The sequence below is a fragment of the Dreissena polymorpha genome, chromosome 13 (assembly GCF_020536995.1).
Source record: "Dreissena polymorpha isolate Duluth1 chromosome 13, UMN_Dpol_1.0, whole genome shotgun sequence".
NCBI classification, from domain to species: domain Eukaryota; kingdom Metazoa; phylum Mollusca; class Bivalvia; order Myida; family Dreissenidae; genus Dreissena; species Dreissena polymorpha.
Window position 1 is genome coordinate 38,184,105 of NC_068367.1, and position 20,662 is coordinate 38,204,766.

Genomic DNA, 20,662 nt, shown 5'->3' on the forward strand with positions numbered 1-20,662 from the left:
ATATGGTTATCAACCAGGTAGGTCAGGGCCAACCATTACTTACACATCTAGAATAACGACCACGCAAAGTAGTACACCTACTACCGAGACCACCACTACGCCAATCACCGCCTCAACTTCTACGCAAACAAACACGCCCAACAAGTCGCCAATGACCACGCGCATTACTACGCCAACAACATCAACAACAACTGTGCCAACAACTTAGCTCAATTCTTCTGGTAAGAAGTTAAATTAAGTATTTATATGACGACGAAGACACATACAAAGATCGCTATTGTGATTTTGAAGGGATCTTTGTTTTAACAGATGGACAATATTGCTTACAATGTGACGATACAGTATTACCACCAACATGCAGTCGAGTGACCAAGTGCGGAAACATAGAAGTATCATTGTTTCAAATAATATTATGTAAACAAAATGGCCTTGTTTAAAATAATGCCTATAAATGATGCTTATAGTTCCTAATATACATGTATTTACAATCCTCGTGTTTTTTTAAATGTAAGCGATTATTTTTCCTTTGAATACTATGTTGTTCCTACTAAACATTGTACATTTCCATATACCATCTTAGAAAAAAATGTGTATTGTAATATACTATATAAATAGGTACAATTTCTCCAGAGCTTTTTCAGTGATGCATACCAGGCGACATACATCAGATCTGTCTTGTTACAACGTTATCGATGATCCAGTGACATCAGTAGTATGCTCACAATGCTGCAATGGAAGCCTGCGGGGCTATCCGTAGGTTGTGATAAAAGTGTCAGCTGAAATATTTTGTACAATACAACTATGCAGTGTTCAATTTGTGTGAGACAGAAAATTTATAGACGCATATGTCTACATGACGTACAATATTGAAGTACAAATAATTGACAAAAACAAATATATTCCTTGCAGACTAAAACATGTGTTTGATCTTCAATGGAAAGACAAAAGCAATGTGATTTTAAAGGAGGCACGTACGTTCCTTTTTTGCTTTATAGAGGCGATATTTGATTGTTAATTCTAACGCTTGACAATAAAACTCCAGAACCAATTCAAATGCATTAATGTTTGTGTTATGTTTGTTCGGAAAACAACTGATTATCATAGCAACACATTTTTCTCCTCAGCCTACCCTGATCCCACAATCGGCACTAGAGGACCCCTGTGTTTCAGCTGCCCTCAACACAGTATGAAGAATGACTGAATTAGACCCTAGTAATCAGGCATGCTTGTTTTATGTTGAAATGTAAATGTGCATTAACCCGTCCGAAGTTTTATAATTTTGTCTGTATTTGCCAGTTGCCTTTTATCGAAGACAAGCTGATGTTCACAAGGTTTTTTCTTCTAATACTTTTCTGAAATTTCGTTATTTATCTATACAGTCAGTCAACCAGTTTAGAATTACCCGGCAAAAAACGTTAATTCTTTCGACCACAATAATTTATTTCGGGATTTAGTGTCAATGTGAGAAGATTTAAAAATAAAAGGGTAACATTTATTTTGTATGATAACAGGTTAGGCCAGACGGCATATGCAGTTTTTGTCAAAAATAGCCAATTAAAGTTTACCCTTCGGAATATTATTAAAATCCATTCAACTTGCAGAATAAGTATTCCAAAACATTGTCATGGCATTTGTTTTCAAGCAGCAAAAAGTTTACTTGAACATAATAAAGTCTTCTATATCCATATGAACATTTCAAAACGTAACTCATTCAATCAGTTCCGGTTAACTTTTTGCTGCATTTATCCCCCATATAAGCATACTACAAACGCTTTCTTGCTAAAACTTTGTTATGTATTCCTTTACCTAATGTATACCTTAGACACTTATCATTTTGTTTTTATGGGGGCATTATGCGAAATTAAATACAAATTCATTTTAACTGATGATAATCGGAACTACTGGTTGACAGACTGTATAACAATATCTATATATTTTCAATATGTTCAGGATGTTTCAGTACGTAAGAGATATCAAGTATGATAATGTCATATATTTTTCAGATTTGTAAACTTGAACAGATTGCGATCAATAACATTGGTCTCTGGAAAACATCTTGTGGGCATGAAACGGTTAATCCGGATTTTTATTTACACACAAGATACATGTATGTGTTCGTGACACGTTATAAAACATAACTTTGTTTGGGTACAATGATTTCTATGACAACACATGCAAGCAATTTGAATATGCAATGGTATTTTTTATTTAAATAAACATTTTATTGCTACATTCTACATCACTAAACTGTTAAAATATATATATTTATGTTCCATTTTATAAATATTTTGTAGACGTCAAAATGCCCATGAACAATGCAGGTAAATTTAATATTTAAAATGCTGCGTTATAAGTTTAAAGTAGCTTGCATCTATCAATTACTTATGATATCGCCTAAATATATCGATACATAATGTGCTAGTTTCAATCAATTTCATATAGGGAAACCTTCTTAACTATTCTAACTCTATTTCATAGACAAATGATTGTATATGTGGATTTGTACACATGCGATAATTATAATTTACAAATTTTGTTTTTAGTATTTAACAACTATATGTTAAACTATTTTTGACGGAATGATAATGATCAAACATTTGACTCTGTTTTCCAATGGCAGGTTTGAGTTGGCAACGTATTTAAATATGACACATTTGCTATATAATTCCATTTGGATGTTTGCTGCTATGCATTAGGCTCAAACTGTTCATCGATTTGCTGCTGCTCTGATTTGTGTAACAACGAGTGCCCAGGTAAGCTTATATTGATTGAAGTCATGGGAACAAACATCGAATTGAACATATCGTGCTATTTATATTGTTGTATTGAACGTATGATTCTTCTTTTGATAATTGTTTTCTGTTGTAGCGGCAATTTAAAGTATTTAAAACAACGTTCACAGTTCGTAGATAGCAACCGTAAACGGGCTTTCCTGAGGTTTATGGGAAATTTCAGTGTGTTTCTTACTGTATTAAATAATATAAAAAAAAACACTTTATTTTTAAAAATGACGTCTTATTATTACTTCATGACTCTTTATTCTCGCGAAATTCTCCAGTTTAACCCTTTATAAAATGTAAGCAAGCGTAAGAAAAAGTATGACATTTCGTTACATTATCGATTTTAATTAACGCGTGATCAAAGCGAAAAGATGATTTGTTTCTGATTTCTCGATAATCTATCGAAACCAACACATATCCAGTATATTTTTTATATATATAATGAACAAGTTATAGAAAAACGAACGTGTTTGTTGTTACGATTCCGACATTATTAACATGAATACTTGTACATGTTTAAATATTCTGATAATTATCAGGGATGTTGTATTCTTTAGCAGCTTCCCATCCTGCAGTGCCAGTTAGACTGTGGCAACCCTCCAAAAAACAAGAACGACATCAATGGCTGTGAAGTCTGTATTTGTCACTACTACGGGGTGTATTTAAGTGTATTTTATTTCTTAATATAAACATTTAAACGTTTTTGTTTGTTTAATATACATTCTTCAGAGGTTTTTTTCATTTTTTTTATTGATATAGATCAAGACACTGACATATCAAACCAGAAAAGATTTAAAAGCATTGGTTTCGTTACTAATTTACTTCTATACAAAAGCTTCCAAAATCTATTATTCCTGATTAACATACGGACACATGGACAACACTGACCGGATGAATCTGTTTATACTGTGCATTTACTGCCCGTAGCATTTAGCATAAAATACAAAGTCGTATCAGATGTGGCTTATCTATAGACGTATGGTGTTGAATATTTTCAGCCGCTTTACCGAATAGAAGATTTGCTTGTGATATTTTCAAAAATTATTGCATACGACATTCACAAATTTACCATATCGACGAATAAAGATGAATCTGTTATAAATGTAATTGTTAAATTCCAGAAAATATAAAAGTTTTGTTATGAGGAAATACATATTTTTTCAAATCGGTGCGCTTTTTGTTTGGTAAGTGTATTAACAAAGTTTTCTACTCTTTTTGCAAATAAAATTTATAACATCTCATATCTCACGCGTATTGGAAATTTTAAGAAATGATATATCAACGATCACACAGGGTATAACAAAAACCATATTAATGGTTTTTAAAGCAGTAAACCACGTAACGCAAACTATTTAAGGATTGAACTGTTGAATATGCCTGAATCACAGTATTGCTTTCCATCGACCAAAGTGAGAGGCAATTATGACGTCGAACTATGTACCTGGTAAGAGCGAACGGCCAACTGACCTACCGACCGAATAACCGACGGGCACATACACAGCAATGTATCCCCCTTCTTCGAAGGTTGGCATAATAGTATATCACATAAATTCAACAATTTACATCCACATTCATTTTCTTTAATTTTTTAAAACATGCGCCAACATATATTTGTCTTATATTGTGGTGCGTATATCATATTGAAAAAAAAATAAGAATAAAGAGGGAAAGAAGGTCTCAACCAACACACACAAAATAATGCATATATAAATAAGAGACGGACAGAAAGATTGACCACAAAGACAGGTATGATCCCCGCTCTTTGAAAACGGGGTTAAATGCATGTGCGTAAAGAGTCGTAATTGATTAGCCTGTGCAGTCCGTACTGGCTAATCAGAGACAACACTTTCCGCTTTCAGTTTTTTTCTTTTAAATAAAAACTCTTCTTTATACTCCCAATATACCGGCTCCGTTCGAAGTACGTTCTGAAAAAATGTGACTTAACGGGCTCGAACTGTGTGAGAACGGAGTGATCGTAGTAGCAACGTGTTACGAACTGTCTTCGATTTTGTGGACGCCCTGGAACGGGGTTGAACGGGAGAGGTGTTTCAAAACTTTGAGCCTACTCAAAATTTCCTTCCGATCATCCCGTTTTACAATTAAACGTAATGACAACGTACTGGAAACGGAATGGACGTACATGTACTAAGAACGGATAGGTCGTATTAAGGTCAAGTTAGGAACGTGCCAGAACGTAGTGCGATCGGACCGATATTACCTGTACGATGCCACACAGATCGAGTCCGTTTCTGGTCCGTCCAATCCGTTCTCAGACAGACCGACCCCGTTCGCACTACGTCTCAAGTACGATCTTGTTTCGTGAAAATAAGTAGAAACTAAAAGATAAGTTCTTACAACGTTTTCAACACGTTCTACGAGTTCTCAGTACGTTCTTAGTACGTTGTACTCGTTTTAAGGAGTTCGCAGTAGGTTCCAAGTACGTTGTACTCGTTTAATGCAGTTTTTACAACGTTCAAACCGTAAATACAATACGTTCAGACAAGGTGCATATAAATAGAGGTCGTTGTCTCAAAATTCATCATTTGTGATATTAAGTTGAAACATGGACAATCTTGAAGTTCTTAATTTTGTTAATGTTGGCTTCGTGCAATTTATGCTAGAAGCAGAGCAGCAATATACTGTTTTGTTGGGCCGAGAAAGAAGGCGGAGACGACACAGAACTTGTTGGGTGAGAAATTTGGCGGACTTATTTCTTGGAGGCATTACAAATGTACGTCTGGTCGGCTCAAAGCGTGAAACATAAATGAGAACTGGGAGGAACGTAGTCGGTTTTATAATCGCCGTGCAGAAAATGGCTGCAACTACGTCCTAAACGTACTAAGAACGTAGTAGGACGGAATGAGAACTGCCTTTGAACGAGTTACCACTGCACAACGAATAAAGAAGAACTGCGTACGAACGTAATCGAACTGGCTGAGGACGGGCTCGGTCTGACTGGAAACGGTATACCAACGCGGACAATGGGAAAATTGACCCGATTTGAACTGGATAAAGACGGACTGGCAACGGGATATGACGGGATAGGAACGAGCTGCACGTAGCGCGAACTGTGTATGAACGTCTTTCAATCATATTTTAGATTTTTTTCTGACCAAAACTACACGTCCAAGCAAGTTCACATCCCGTTCTGCATTTTCTTCAAAACGTGGTCGAACTGTGTAAGAACGTGCTTGGTGTATGGGGCCCTTTACGAAAATCCAGAACAGGTGGAAAACATTGCCCTTGATCAGCTTATGCCGACCCAACAGGTTAAACAAAGATGCCCATTTACATGCATGCATTTAACCCCGTTTTTACAGAGTGAGGCTAATATAGAGTTTTCTGATTGGCGGGACTGCTATGACAGGATTCTATATTGAGCTTAAAAAGGAATATGTAAAAACTAGCCCCACTACCGGAAGTCACGTGCGCTGAAAAGCACCATGTTACTAGCATGTGATTGTTTTCGGATTACAAACTGCTTGGAAACGTCAATGAAGTTAAGGTTATTTACTCAACACTTTCAAAAGACTATGCCTTTAATGTAAGTGTTTATGTACCTTCAACGTTCCTGCTGTATGCCTAAAATACATCAGTGACAATATGTTGGCCGTATGATTTATTTTTTAGTTGGAACGAAATAAGATAGACATGTACGAAAGAAACAGCTATGAAAACAATGACTTATTCTGACGATATATTTTTCCGTCACGATCAGTAAATTCCACAATAATTCCTCATTTCTTCATTTGCCCGGCTGCATTTCAGCTTTGCATCAATCCACCGTTTAAACACATTTTAAATCGAAAACTGTCTATCCGAAGGTAAAGCCTCGTCATTTCTGATGATGACCGAGTGAGGCATATGTAAAACACAACCTCGAACTGTATGACGTCATATGAAATAATCGAATTATTTTGTCGATGTCGAATGAATATGTCTTATATTGTTTTCAATGTTATTTTAATTTTGTTTGGTATTTGTGATTTTTTATGCAATAATAGCGAAAATACACATTTTCTCGGACATGATCATCTGCGGACGCACTCGGACAGGAAAGGATTTTTCGATCGCCCGCAAATGATCATGCCCTATTATTTTTTATTTATTTTTTCACTTCTTTTGTGTTTACATATTTTTAGTTTAGTAAATTGTAATATTATAACATTCTCTTTATACTTAGTTTTTTCTCTTAACCATTTGGAATGTAAAAAAGTGAATGAAATTACCTTTTGTTAATACATTTTCCCAAATGATTTTGTCGTCAGCTAAAGTCTATTTATTTGCTTACTGAATTGTTTATATTACACTCACGATGTGCACTTTGAATGTCCCTTTTTACCGAATCAGAATACTGGGAAGGGTCATCATCTAATGTTGTTAAAACTTGTGACCCAACCCTTTTGCTTTTTTCTATACATTCGATAACATCAATTTGTAGTATATCTACTCTATGCACTATGCAACATATGTATATTTGTATGAATGCATTTACAAAAAGAAAATGCAATAAAAATATTATTAAAGTTAAAGTTGATCATGCCATCGACAACGTGTATTATCCTAATATATTATACCTCACATAAATGTGTTTCTCCTTTGCGTATATAAACTACACAGGTCCGTTATTTTGAAAAGTGGCCGGTAAAGATGCGCGCGCATCTAGTAAATTGAAATAAAAATGAAAATTTGTATCGTAGATTCAGTTCATAACACGCTACATTACACTCGGATGCAAAAGTGTTCTTAAATATCCAATTAAATATGGCATAACGTTATAGTCAACATCTGTGTCGGGCTATAAAGAATCTCTTTATTATAGCGTGCCAATCTTGAAGCTGATAAACGGTGTTGTCATGATTATTCAACGCGTATTTTAGGGCTTTACTTCGTGTGTTTATACGCCCATGCATTTTAAGAACTCTAAAATAAACAAAATGAATTTAACGAAAATCCGATTTTAATAGCGAACGCGATATTGACTTCGGGCAGCTCATTCGTCCTTCCGCCCGCCCCCCCCCCCGAGCCGACCGCCCGCCCACCCGTCCGCCCGCCCGCCCGCCCGCCCGCCTGCTCGAAACCCGCCAGCCCGCCCGCCCGAAAACCGACCTCCCGCCCGTCCGTCCTTCTGTGATTTTATGAGTTTTAATTGCTATCCTGTAAAAGATCACAAATATGGTCATTCATTGGATTTCTACATGACCTGTTTCTTGGGGAAATATAGTATCGCGTCGGAGCTTAGTGTAAATTAACAGGCAAATGATTACAAGATGATTGGGCTGTTTAATATATTGGATAGGATTAGTTCCGCTTTGGGTATACGGTATTCGTATGTGATCCGTGCTTTAACCCTTAAAGCGCTGGAGCTGAATTTTAAAGGCCTTTGCAAACAGTTTGGATCCAGATGAGACGCCACAGAACGTGGCGTCTCATCAGGATCCAAACTGTTTGCTATTCTGATAGTATTCTTTGAAAAAAATCGAAGAAAATGCTAATTTTAGAAATTCTGCAGACGACATTTGAGCAGACGACAAATTTCCCAGCATGCAAAGGGTTAAAATGGAGATGCTTATCGATATATTCAGAGTTAGTTTAAATAACTTAATTGATCAAGAGCAGTGTTTTTATATACTAAATTCCATATTAAAAGATGAACGGAACGTAGAGCCCTCGCTAATATAATATGTCAAGTTTTATTCCGATTTCTTTACATGTGAAACATGTAATGTCAAAATCACTTTGCACTGAACATACATTGGTCATACGATTTGACATCTGATGGAAAGCATTACGTCGAAAAAGTGAAAAAGCTCGTAATCATGACAGGGGATCTAATTCGCGCAAGGCGTTTTCGAGCCTTTGTAGAAGTTGCTTTCCTTGGTGGTACCGATTAAAAACCGCCCACGTGCCCCGCGTTCAGAAACTAGTTAAAATGCGTTACATGTAAAATTTTAGAAACCAGAATGTGTTTATATGTTCTTAGAAGTTTTGGTAAGAAAAAACAATATTCCAAGACAGACTGTCAGATGGAATAACTATAGCATAACATAGACTATAGTATATGGACAAAAATCTAGGCCACCTATTGTTTGTGACCAAATCTGCTCACATTAAGTACATCGTGCAATGTTTTAACTAGGACACGACTCATTAATCAGATGTTAGTCGAATAAATCGGACCTTAAATTTGTTAACCGAACTAATAAAAAAAAGTGTGTTGCAACCGCATAAATGTTACACGAATATTTAGACAATTTTTTTTTTAATTCTTTGCCTTGTTTGCATGAATATTGGAATGGAATGAACCAGTTTTATTTTTGTGCTCGTTCGCCCTTATGTTGTTAGCCGAATTTCGTCGAATGTCTTATACATTCGTTTACAAATGACTGTTATAATCATACGAAACAATTATATCAGCTTTGTTAAACCCCAATGCCCCCTTCCCCCCTGGGGAAAATATGAAATTGAACCGTTCTTGTTCGGTCATTTATGTCTTCTCTAAATGGTATTCTCTTATTAAAGGAGCTTTTATTTTAGTAAAATTAAACGAGATTCAAAACAAAAATAAACTCAATACTGTAAACACTCTGTAAATACAGAAGTTTTATCTCAGACATTTGACCATAATGCAAACTCGGCATATTTCGACTGACGGTGGCGCTTTTTCTATCTATTGCTGATCGTCCAAGTTTCAACACATCTACTTTTTCTTGTTTTAACACATTTATCGTTCTCGCATTTCTGGTTCCTACGACTGACCGCGTTCTTCTTCTATCACAAGCTCGTCATGATAAATTAAAACATTTCTTGTTATTGCTAATGAGTCGTTTTCGTTTGTCTCGTAAATGGACAAGCTCACGTCCTAGCTGAAGGATGCAGCGTACTAAAACACTAAAATAATAGCAATGACGTATCGGCTTCTTTAAATTAATATGTAACTTTAAACAAAATGAATTTACCGTGATAATACAAAAGCGACAAATGTTGTTTATACACGTTTATGGCCATTTTCGTAAAAGACGTGACTGTACACAGAATCTTCCTGGTTGATAACGCAGGTAGTGGCATGATAGTTTTAGTACACTGACATTCAGTAAACCTGAACCGTCACGAAAACGAAGCCTATGTTCTAAATAGAAAGTCCAGCATACATGCCACTGATTAAAATGGTCAATATTATACCAGACTGAGTTCACAAGTGCCCAATGTTAACAATGACGGTTATGCCAGAAAATTACAACTTCTTTAAAGTCCACAATAAATGGTTCTTCAGCGTTTCTACTACATTTTTTTCACTTTTTACAGGTTCCTACATGTACACATTTCTGCAAAAAAATCATGCTATTTCTACATTTTGAGTGTAATTCAGTTGGTATAATGGTGATCACTTCGATCTTAAATCGAAATAAAGCGTTGCAACAAATGCTTAAATCATAATACATCCTTTAACAGACAATAACAAGGGAAATTCATACTGAAAGATTAGCCTTCAGACTTTTACTTTCATCATTATATTTATTGACTACGACGATGCTGATTATGGTACTGCTGCTACTGATGCTGATGGTACTGCTGCTGCTGATGCTGATACTCATGACAATGATAATGATGATGACGACGACGACGATTGTGGTGGTGGTGGTGGTGGTGCTGCTGCTGCTGATGATGATAATGATGATGATGATAATGATGATGGTGATGATTATGATGATGATGATGATGATGATGATGATGATGATGATGATGATGATGATGATGATGATGATGATGATGATGATGATGATGATGATGATGATGATGATGATGAGATGATGATGATGATGATGATGATGATGATGATGATGATGATGATGATGATGATGATGATGATGATGATGATGATGATGATGATGATGATGATGATGATGATGATGATGATGATGATGATGATGATGATGATGATGATGATGATGATGATGATGATGATGATGATGATGATGATGATTAGGAGGAAGAGAAGGAGAAGGAGGAGAAGGAAGATTAAATACAATTATAATTATTAATATTATATTGCCTTCCCGATTCATGTCCAACGTCAAAAGCTTTGATCGATACAAAGATGTCATTCAATGTAGATTATTTAAACGATATCTGCAAATAAATAGTACATATAGATGCGTCTTTTCAAAGGCCTGCAATGAAGCTTTGGAAAAGCTTGAAAGGTGTTTTATGTCAATAAATCAAGCACTGAATGTTTAACCCACTGAATAAACATACCGTGTACGGTTATGAACATCATTTCATGCTGCTGCAATTAATTAAATTTAAGCAATATTTAAGAACGCTAAGGGATGTTTATAGTACTCGCATCTTAATAATCAGAAAATGAATTTAAAAGTGAAAAACAATACTTTTGATGGAGTTAAGTAAAAATGAGATAGATGGATTTCGGACCACATCATGGTTACAGAAATCATTCAGTAAAGATTTGCACTGATATATTTGAATTAACCTGAAAATGACAGATCTTCTTTGGCCAAAATACAATTGTGCGTAAATTATACCACGGTTTGTGCAAACGTGCATTTACTTTGGACATGTGTCTGGATACTTAGTGTGAAATAACCCGTCGTCGAAGTTTAATAATCTGTCCTAGACAATGGGATGCGGAAGCAGCGCTTCGGGCCTAATTATTGTTCGTGGCAAAGAGTCCGAAGAAGAGATACACGTTGGATCTGTAAAATGTCATAAACATGACTACAACGTTGCCACCCACTATGATGCCAATACAAAGCAATTTCTCTGTCAAATGTGTTCAGTCGAATTAGTTAGGTCTCCATCAAGAAAACACACAACAAATGATGCTAAGTATATACACGAAATTCAGGCCTATGTGAAATCAACGGTATTTCGTCAACGTCAACATCGGGTACATGGGCAAGCCAGAGTCACTTGCATGAACACCGAACACTTAATTGATAATTATGAACAAACTAAGGCAAATTTAGAAAAGAAAAGACGTCAAATGATCGACGAGGTAGATTCATTTGTGAAATCGGTTGTAGACATTTTATCTTACCTCAGAGAGGAGCTTATTGTGAACATCAATCATGAAATTACGAAGTGTCAAAATGACGCAAACGATGCTATGCTTATTTTACACAACTTGTTAAATGACGTTGATAAACTGAAGAAGAAATCTGTGATTCCTGTTGATTTCAACCAGTATGGGCACACAGTTCAAATTCTTGATGAATTGGAACAACGCCTTGAACGCGAAAAGAAAACCGAGAAGTATGCTCAAAATGTACAACCGACTTTGCTTATGAATAAATCTCTCCAATTGGACCATATTTTAGGTTACACGAAACATAACGCTTCGTCTTTAAAAAGTATTAAACTTGGACGTATAAATATAGACAAGATTTCAACTCTAGTACCTAACTCAGCACATTTACCAACTCCAGAAATATTTTCAGATGATTCTTTATCGTCCACAGTTTCCTCGAATGATGACATGGCAACAGCTAGAGCGAGTGTCTTTAGACGTTCGTCAAATTTGCTGACGTCTAAACGTAGATCAATGAGTTCGACTGCAGGAACAGGAAATGCGTCATCTTTGGTTAAAACGACAGCTGATGGGACTATCCAAATCAATAATAACACTGTTAATTCGGCAAATGATTTAGATACGTCCGACGTTGAACCAAAACAGGAAACAAGCCATATTTCACAAGCAAACTTTGAGTCTGCGGATGAAAACCAGAAAGAAGAACACACGCCATCGCAATCCCCGCGAAATTGGAGTAGGTCCAGTAAGATGCTTGCCCGTAACAAATCATTGTCGCAACAGTCTTATATTCCCAGAAAGAATGTAAGGACGTCTAGAGGTGGTCATAGTTCAATAGCTTCTATTGGTAATATCGATACGCCGCGATTTGTTTTATCTTCAAGTAATATAGCTGAATGTACGCTAGAGAATATTGAAACTTGTCCGTTGAAATTGATCAACCAAGCACGCCTAAAAAGTGATTTATTCCCAAGGAACATTACGTCTAGCGCGTTCTTAGACGATGGAGCTATTGTGCTTTGTGATCAAATAAATAAGAAACTTCTATTATGCACAAATACTTTTCAGCAAGAATGTGACGTGCAGTTTCGCGCAAGTCCTCACAACATAGCACATATACCTGGCTATGGTATCGCTGTGACATTTCCAGAAACGAATACCATTCAGTATGTAAACATTGCCAATGGTGTGTTTGGCGACTGTATGGAGCAAATTCAGACCAAATCAGACTGCAGGGGTGTTTGTTACGCCAATGGTAATCTCGTTTACACTTCTGGAAATGACGTCGCCGTCCTAGAAAAACGTTTAGAGAGTGAAACAAAGCGAACTCGATATTTGAGAACAGCTTTCAGAAAACCTTTATCCATTTACTTGGACCATGATTCCAATATGTTCGTTACATGCTATGGAGTTAAGGGATCCACAGGCGAAATAATTAAAATGTCAAACTCCGGCGAAAAGATTCACTTCGTAGCCGCTTGTCGAGAAATATGTAGACCTGTGAGTACAGCCTGCGATCGCCATGGTTATATTTACGTTTGTGACGTGAATCCGCCGTCCATTCATCAGTTGTATCCAGATGGGCAGTATTGTAGAAAGTTGTTGGGACCAAATGATGGGAAATTTCAGCACATAAACGTGTTACCCAACGGCGTCTTTCTTACAACGGAAAACAACAATGACATACTGTCGATTTACCGTTTTTGCATCGAATAATAGTTTCCCTCAATGACTTGAAACATTCAATGTATTTCATTATTGAATACGATATCAAAAATGTGTGCAAATTAATTACCGATAAAACTTAAAAAAAAGTAACCTTTACATAATCTATATATCTCCTTAAACGTTTCTTTATGCAAACCCTGTTATTTTATTTTTAGTGAATATATTACAAATAAAGTGCTCTATTACTGACATTTGTTTTGAGATGTGTATTACTTGTTGTAAAGACATATAATAAGGCCGTGCTCTGTGAAAAGGGGGTTTAATGCATGTGCGTAAAGTGCCCGTCTCAGATTAGCCTGTGCAGTCCGCACGGCTAATCAGGGACGACTTTTTCCGCTTTTATGATATTTTTCGTTTCAAGAATGTCTCTTCCTAGCAAATATCAAGTTTAGGCGGACAGTGTCGTCCCTGATTAGCCTGTGCTGACATCATGTAATATTAATTTTTTTATAGTGATGTTAAAACAGTAACATGAACAATGGTAATAGTAATATTTACACGTGTACATTATTTTATATACGGAGTAAATTTGAAATAAATAACATTTTTTTCTAGATTTTCACCATCAATTTAATAGTAATAATAATTAAAGACAGCATTAATTATTAAGCACAGCTGTTTATCTGATTAGAATTTCAACATCAAAAACAACCGATGTATGCTCATCCGCGATATGTTACAATATCCATCGGCGGGCTATTTCAAAGAAAAAATAAGGTAGCATAATTAATTAATGAATACATAATGAAACAAAACCTTCAGCCGCGGAATGATCGGTTAATGTTGCACAGCAATGTTTCCATAATGATAAACTTTTTTTCATTTGTTCGACTATCGTTAGGGTTAACGATATAGAAAAGAATTAATGTTTAACGTTAATGGGTTTTTTCTCGGGGTTTAAAACATGTATTGACGCAATAAATAAAGGGCCCATTTCATGCTGTTTCCACTATCAGTGAATGGCATTGGTAACATAAAATACATGCATACATTTAATTATCAACAAGACAGTTGAGTTTAATGGCTTTATTTGAAACATTTGATAATAATATAAGTATAACCGGTCGGTTGGTTTCTTATTTTAATTTAAACCTGTTGTTTTACTACTATTTGCCAAAGGATTAAATGTAAAAAAAGCGACACGTATTTTTTAAGTAAAATTTCCGTTTTTTGTGTTGTTTTGCTAACTATCATCGCCAATATGAGTTCAAGTGTTTCTCCTTATTTTTCAAAAACAAAGGTTTGAGTGCGTTTGTATTTCTTTTTCAAATATTATTGATTTTGATATCCTTTATTTTATTTTCGTATCAAAGTAAAAATGGTGTTCTATGTTAAAACATACTAGAGTGTGTTTATAAGTTGATAGTTTTAATCGAACTGTCTGTAATTGCATGTAATTAGTTAAGTTCGGAAGAATAATAAAAACATCTTGCCCGTTCCTAAAACCTATTAAAGTTGGAATATCATTACAAATGCCCATATGTCAACATATTTTTATCGATCTAAATAAATATGCAATAAAATAGTAATATTGACTTAAATAAGTCATTCAAGTAAGAATTGCTGTACGTAATTGAAAGCTATTACATTTACCTGAACATCACTTGTAAGTTTACCAATAAAACGGAGTGTGGGTAATAACGTGACAAGCAAGATGGCGACGCCCATGCCGAGACGGGTATTTTTCGCCGTTAAATACCCTTTATTACTAGTATAGATGGTTGAAATGCCGCTCACGTTCCAGCCATATCACAGAGAGGGTAATCACGAGACAAACAAGATGGCGACGCCCATGCCGAGACGGGTATTTTTCGCCGTTAAATACCCTTTATTACTAGTATCGATGGTTTAAATGCCGCTCACGTTCCAGCCATATCACAGAGGGGGTAATCACGAGACAAACAAGATGGCGACGTCCATGCCGAGGCAGGTATTTTTCGTCGTTTTATACCCTTCATTACTTGTATTTTTAAGTTTTATTCCGTCTACTTTCCAGCCATATTAGAAAGAAAGTTACTGACTTTTATTGCTAAGTAATATTCGCTCTATATCTCGACTTAACTCGGTGCAACATTTCTTAGCGAGATGACCTAATTAGGGCTCCACTAAGAAAATTTGCACCGAGTAAAGTCGAGATATAAAGCGAATTTAAATACGAAATAAACGCTAATCACCTTTAACTGATATGGCTGGAAAGTTAGCGTCATTTAAAAAATACACAGACGTAATAAAGGGTATACAACGGCGAAAAATAACTGTGTGCTAAAAGGAATTTCTGTAAGAAATATTCTAAATAAAGAAATAAATATACAAGGCATCCCTAATTTTGGAAATAAATTGATTCTATTTAGAAGAATGGGAAAGTCCACTAGGCATAAATGGGTTAATATTCGCTCTTTATCTCGTCTCAACTCGCAGCGAATTTTCTTAGCGGGAGCTGCAATTTTGTGACCAGCTAAGAAATTTTCGATTTTTGCTGTCAGTATATTAATGAAAAGTGTTTCATATTTATCTAATCCACTAGTTTCCGGGATTATTATGACTTACAAAAGGTATTCAAATTTAAATATTATACGATATATGGGATAATTGAAATATCATTTGCAACTGAAATAGTGCTGTAGATTAGAGTGATGACACAATTGAAGCTTTATCAGGAGTCATAAACAATAATTTAGTACACACTACACTCTTCCCTCAATGCAAACAATAGCAACTTTAATTTATTGGTTAGAACAATAAAGTTACTATATTCACTTCCATTTTCTGCTCTTCCATCCTTTCATCGAAATTTATTTCAAGCTTCATTACTTTATTGTATCCCTTTCGAAGTTTTTAAGTATGCATGACAAACACACAATATAAAATACTTTTTTGGATTTGTTCGATGCCTTACACACATATTTTACTGTTAAAAACCACCACGTCTTACTTGACCTTAAAATTCAGAGAGTCTCACTTAAAACTTGTATGTTCACTGAAATCGAAAAAGCAGTATACTGACGTGTTCACTCACGGAATTAATTTAAGCACCCGCACGATTATATGAGTTAGCATTGGTTTAGCTTCAGTACATGACGGTATGAAAAATTGCTAAGAAAGCAACTATACATGCACACAAAAGGTAAATGACTTTACAATCAATCCTCTATTCCAATTTTAGAATCAAATAGTTCAAATAATTTCAGAAAACGGGAATAATCGCGTTTGTTATTGTTGTGGATATCAACTAATTTGCGTAGTGGCCACATACTCGCCTACAGGTCACATAACCCCAAACCGGAACTCCTGTTTTTAGGGTTACAGTTTGATACTTAGCACACATTGTTGAGTGCATGCTGCCTAGGATTTGTAAAATTCATTGCAAATGGTTAGTTTTGGTATCAACTTGAAGGTATATTTGTAAGCAATAAGAAAATAAGCCATTTTTGTGCTCTACTTTTTGTGTTTATGGTTCCTGGCTTTGAAAGTAGGTCATACTTTTTGAGCCCAAAATGGTTGTCTGCACAGCTGTCAAAATCGGTTAGCCTATTCTAAGGTAAATATTTTGAGTTAGCGCGTATAGAATTTAATGACATGCATTTTTTTCAAAAGATTATGCATATAACTTTCCAATGATGTATGATGATATAGTTGGTATGCGCTTGAGCATGGTAAAAATTGATATCGAACTTCAACTATTTTATATGTAATATAGAAGGAAATTAATTGCGCATGCGTAACCTACAGATATTGCGCTTGTAACAAGTGCGCATGTCAACAGCCACTGTAAACCGCAGTAGGCGACATGTCACTAAGTCTATGACGGGTTTCACATGGCATATGGCGGAGATTGGCAGGCGTTAAGCGGTGTCACCATGATTATTAATGACTGATTTTTTTATTTTAAAAACTCGTGTTTAATATACCAAACCCTATGGCTAATTTGTGCAGTTTATAATTAACTTCCTTGAACAATCATCTGGCAGCGAATTTCGTGTATACTTGCACGGTAGCGTTGTTAAATTCAAAGACCTATAACATGTATTCTATAGGTCTTTGTTAAATTGTTTTACTTGTTATTTAAAATATACAGTTATTGTTTTAAAAATCTTCGATCCTTAACCAAACTTAACATTTCATAATATTTCTCCCAGCACATCACAGTTTTAATGTGGAAGATGATTATACCGGAATCAGTTTGTCCGTCTTGCTATCATGTCGTCGAGTTCCTTGTCCAGGATATACCTAACACAATTTTAAAAGCTTCTAACGTAGATGTTTCATAGCACACACTAAAAACTATTAGAGGTATTAACTTGGAACTTCATATTTCACACATAAAAGCTATACTAGTTATCAACACGAACAATCATAGGAGTAAATATCTCATCTATGGAACGCGCTAGACAACAAATATTTTTTTAGTTATTGCTATTTGTTAGTTTTATCCTTTATTGCACATATTTTAAAAACTTATCTTTAAACAGAACTAGCAATGCCCTCTAATATTGCTAAGACTTTTCAAAGAGATTTTTCGTTGTTATGTGTAATACTTAACTTTAAGTACCAATAATACCGAACTAGAATTTCCCACTTGACAAGAAGCATGCGAAGGAGGTGGGATTGGACAGGCGGATTGCTTAGGAAAGATAGTTTTATTTCTAGCAACAGTCGTGTAACTAATAGTAGTAGTATAACTTGAAGTAGTGGTAGTAGAACTAGTAGAAATGGGAGAACAGTAAGAAGAAAACGTTTAAGTAGAAGAAGAAATAGTATTAGTAATAGTAGTAAGAGTATTAGTATTAGTTTAAGAAGTTGTAGTAGTAGAAGTAGTTGTAGTGGTGGTAGTAGAAGAAGTAGTAGTAGTAGTTGCAGTAGAAGTAGTACTAGAAGTAGTAGTAGAAGTAGTAGTAGTAGTAGTAGTAGTAGTAGTAGTAGTAGTAGTAGTAGTAGTAGTAGTAGTAGTAGTAGTAGTAGTAGAAGTAGTAGTAGTAGTAGTAGTAGTAGTAGTAGTAGTAGTAGTAGTAGTAGTAGTAGTAGTAGTAGTAGTAGTAGTAGTAGTAGTAGTAGTAGTAGTAGTAGTAGTAGTAGTAGTAGTAGTAGTAGAAGTAGTAGCAGTAGTAGTGGTAGTAGTAGTAGTAGTAGTAGAAGTAGAAGTAGTAGTAGTAGTAGTAGTAGTAGTAGTAGTAGTAGTAGTAGTAGTAGTAGTAGTAGTAGTAGTAGTAGTAGTATTAGTAGCAGTAGAAGTAGTAGTAGTAGTAGTAGTAGTAGTAGTAGTAGTAGTAGTAGTAGTAGTAGTAGTAGTAGTAGTAGTAGTAGTAGTAGTAGTTCGTAGTAGTAGTAGTAGTAGTAGTAGTAGTAGTAGTAGTAGTAGTAGTAGTAGTAGTAGTAGTAGTAGTAGTTGTAGTAGTAGTAGTAGTAGTAGTAGTAGTAGTAGTAGTAGTAGTATTTTGTTTTATTCCAGGGCACGATTCTCAAATTTGGATTTGTATGGATGGTTCAATCATGATTTAATTCGCCAAGGCGTAGTAATTTTCTTTACCCGCATATGACGCATGACGCTCGCGTGTTAGTTACGTTCCATATAACGCTCGCAGTACTTCTAACTGCCGCTGTAGCAGTGTAATATGATATCTGCACGCCATTTGCAGATATACTGTAATCGTAATTATAGCATAGCATTGTAATAAAAGAAATGAAAAGAAAACGTCTTATTACTACTAATAAATAACGCATCAAAAAAGTCCCGAACCGGAGCACAAACTTTAAAATATAGTTCTAATTTCATTGCATATTATTTAGTTCGAAATATTCGAAATACCGTACTAGCACATTACTTATTAGCTTAATTTATTGTTTACTAAACCGCCCGTTGACGTTCGTGTCCTTGTCTATAAAACAACCCAGGCTTACATCCGCGTGGACACTGCTGAATATAGTAATATGTAGAAAGTAGTAAGAATGAAAAATTGGAGCCTAGGGCGTGGCCAGTTTTGAATTCAAGGGTATATTGAACCAAGTGTGCAAAGAGTCACAATACAAGTTACATAAACAATATTAATATTTGACCCTTTTGGTTTCTGCGTATAAGAGTTTGAAGATTTAAGTTATTATGCAATTAACCCTTTGCATGCTGGGAAATTTGTCGTCTGCTAAAATGTCGTCTGCAGAATTTCTAAAATTAGCATTTTCTTCGATTTTTTTTTCAAACAATACTATCAGAATAGCAAACAGTTTGGATCCTGATGAGACGCCACGTTTTGTGGCGTCTCATCTGGATCCAAACTGTTTGCAAAGGCCTTCAAAATTCGGTTCACGCACTGAAAGGGTTAAAGTCTTTTTACGTTAAGTGACCTCCTTCGCCATGATTTGATGAAATTAGTAAGTCAAAGACAAATAAACAATATTACATTCCAAATATAACGCGTCTGGCTGGATCTAGTAGTTTCAGAGATGGCATAAATCTGTTAAATAAAGTTTATAATAGCAATAATAATGCTACACAAATTCAAAGTTCAAAAGGTTGTAAACGTTTGTTATGATTAACGTAGAATGATAAAAATCGCACATGCGCACCTTCATATATTAACCCTTTCAGTGCGGGAACCGAATTTTGAAGGCCTTTGCAAACAGTTTGGATCCAGATGAGACGCCACAGAACGTGGCGTCTCATCAGGATCCAAACTGTTTGCTATTCTGATACTATTCTTTGAAAAAAATCGAAGAAAATGCTAATTTTAGAACTTCTGCATACGACATTTTAGCAGACGACAAATTACCCAGCATGCAAAGGGTTAAGGAACAAGGTCTGCAAGTTTGAATGTTGTGCGATAAAAAGTTGTGTTTAAGTATAAACCAAGAGACAGGAGCGGCAAACGTCCATGGTGATTTAAGTACCCCTCATCCCCACCCTCACTTAACTTCGTATAAAGGAAGAGGGTAAATGAACGTGTGTTGTTTTACTAGCAAACATACCATACATCTAAAAACACTCTTTACTATATACTATTATTTGGTTTTGTTACGGCAAAATATAAAAAATATTATAATAAAATTATATTTTTTATAAAATACGTATCATATAATTCGTAAATTTTCACTTTATAATGGTTCACAGCGCAAA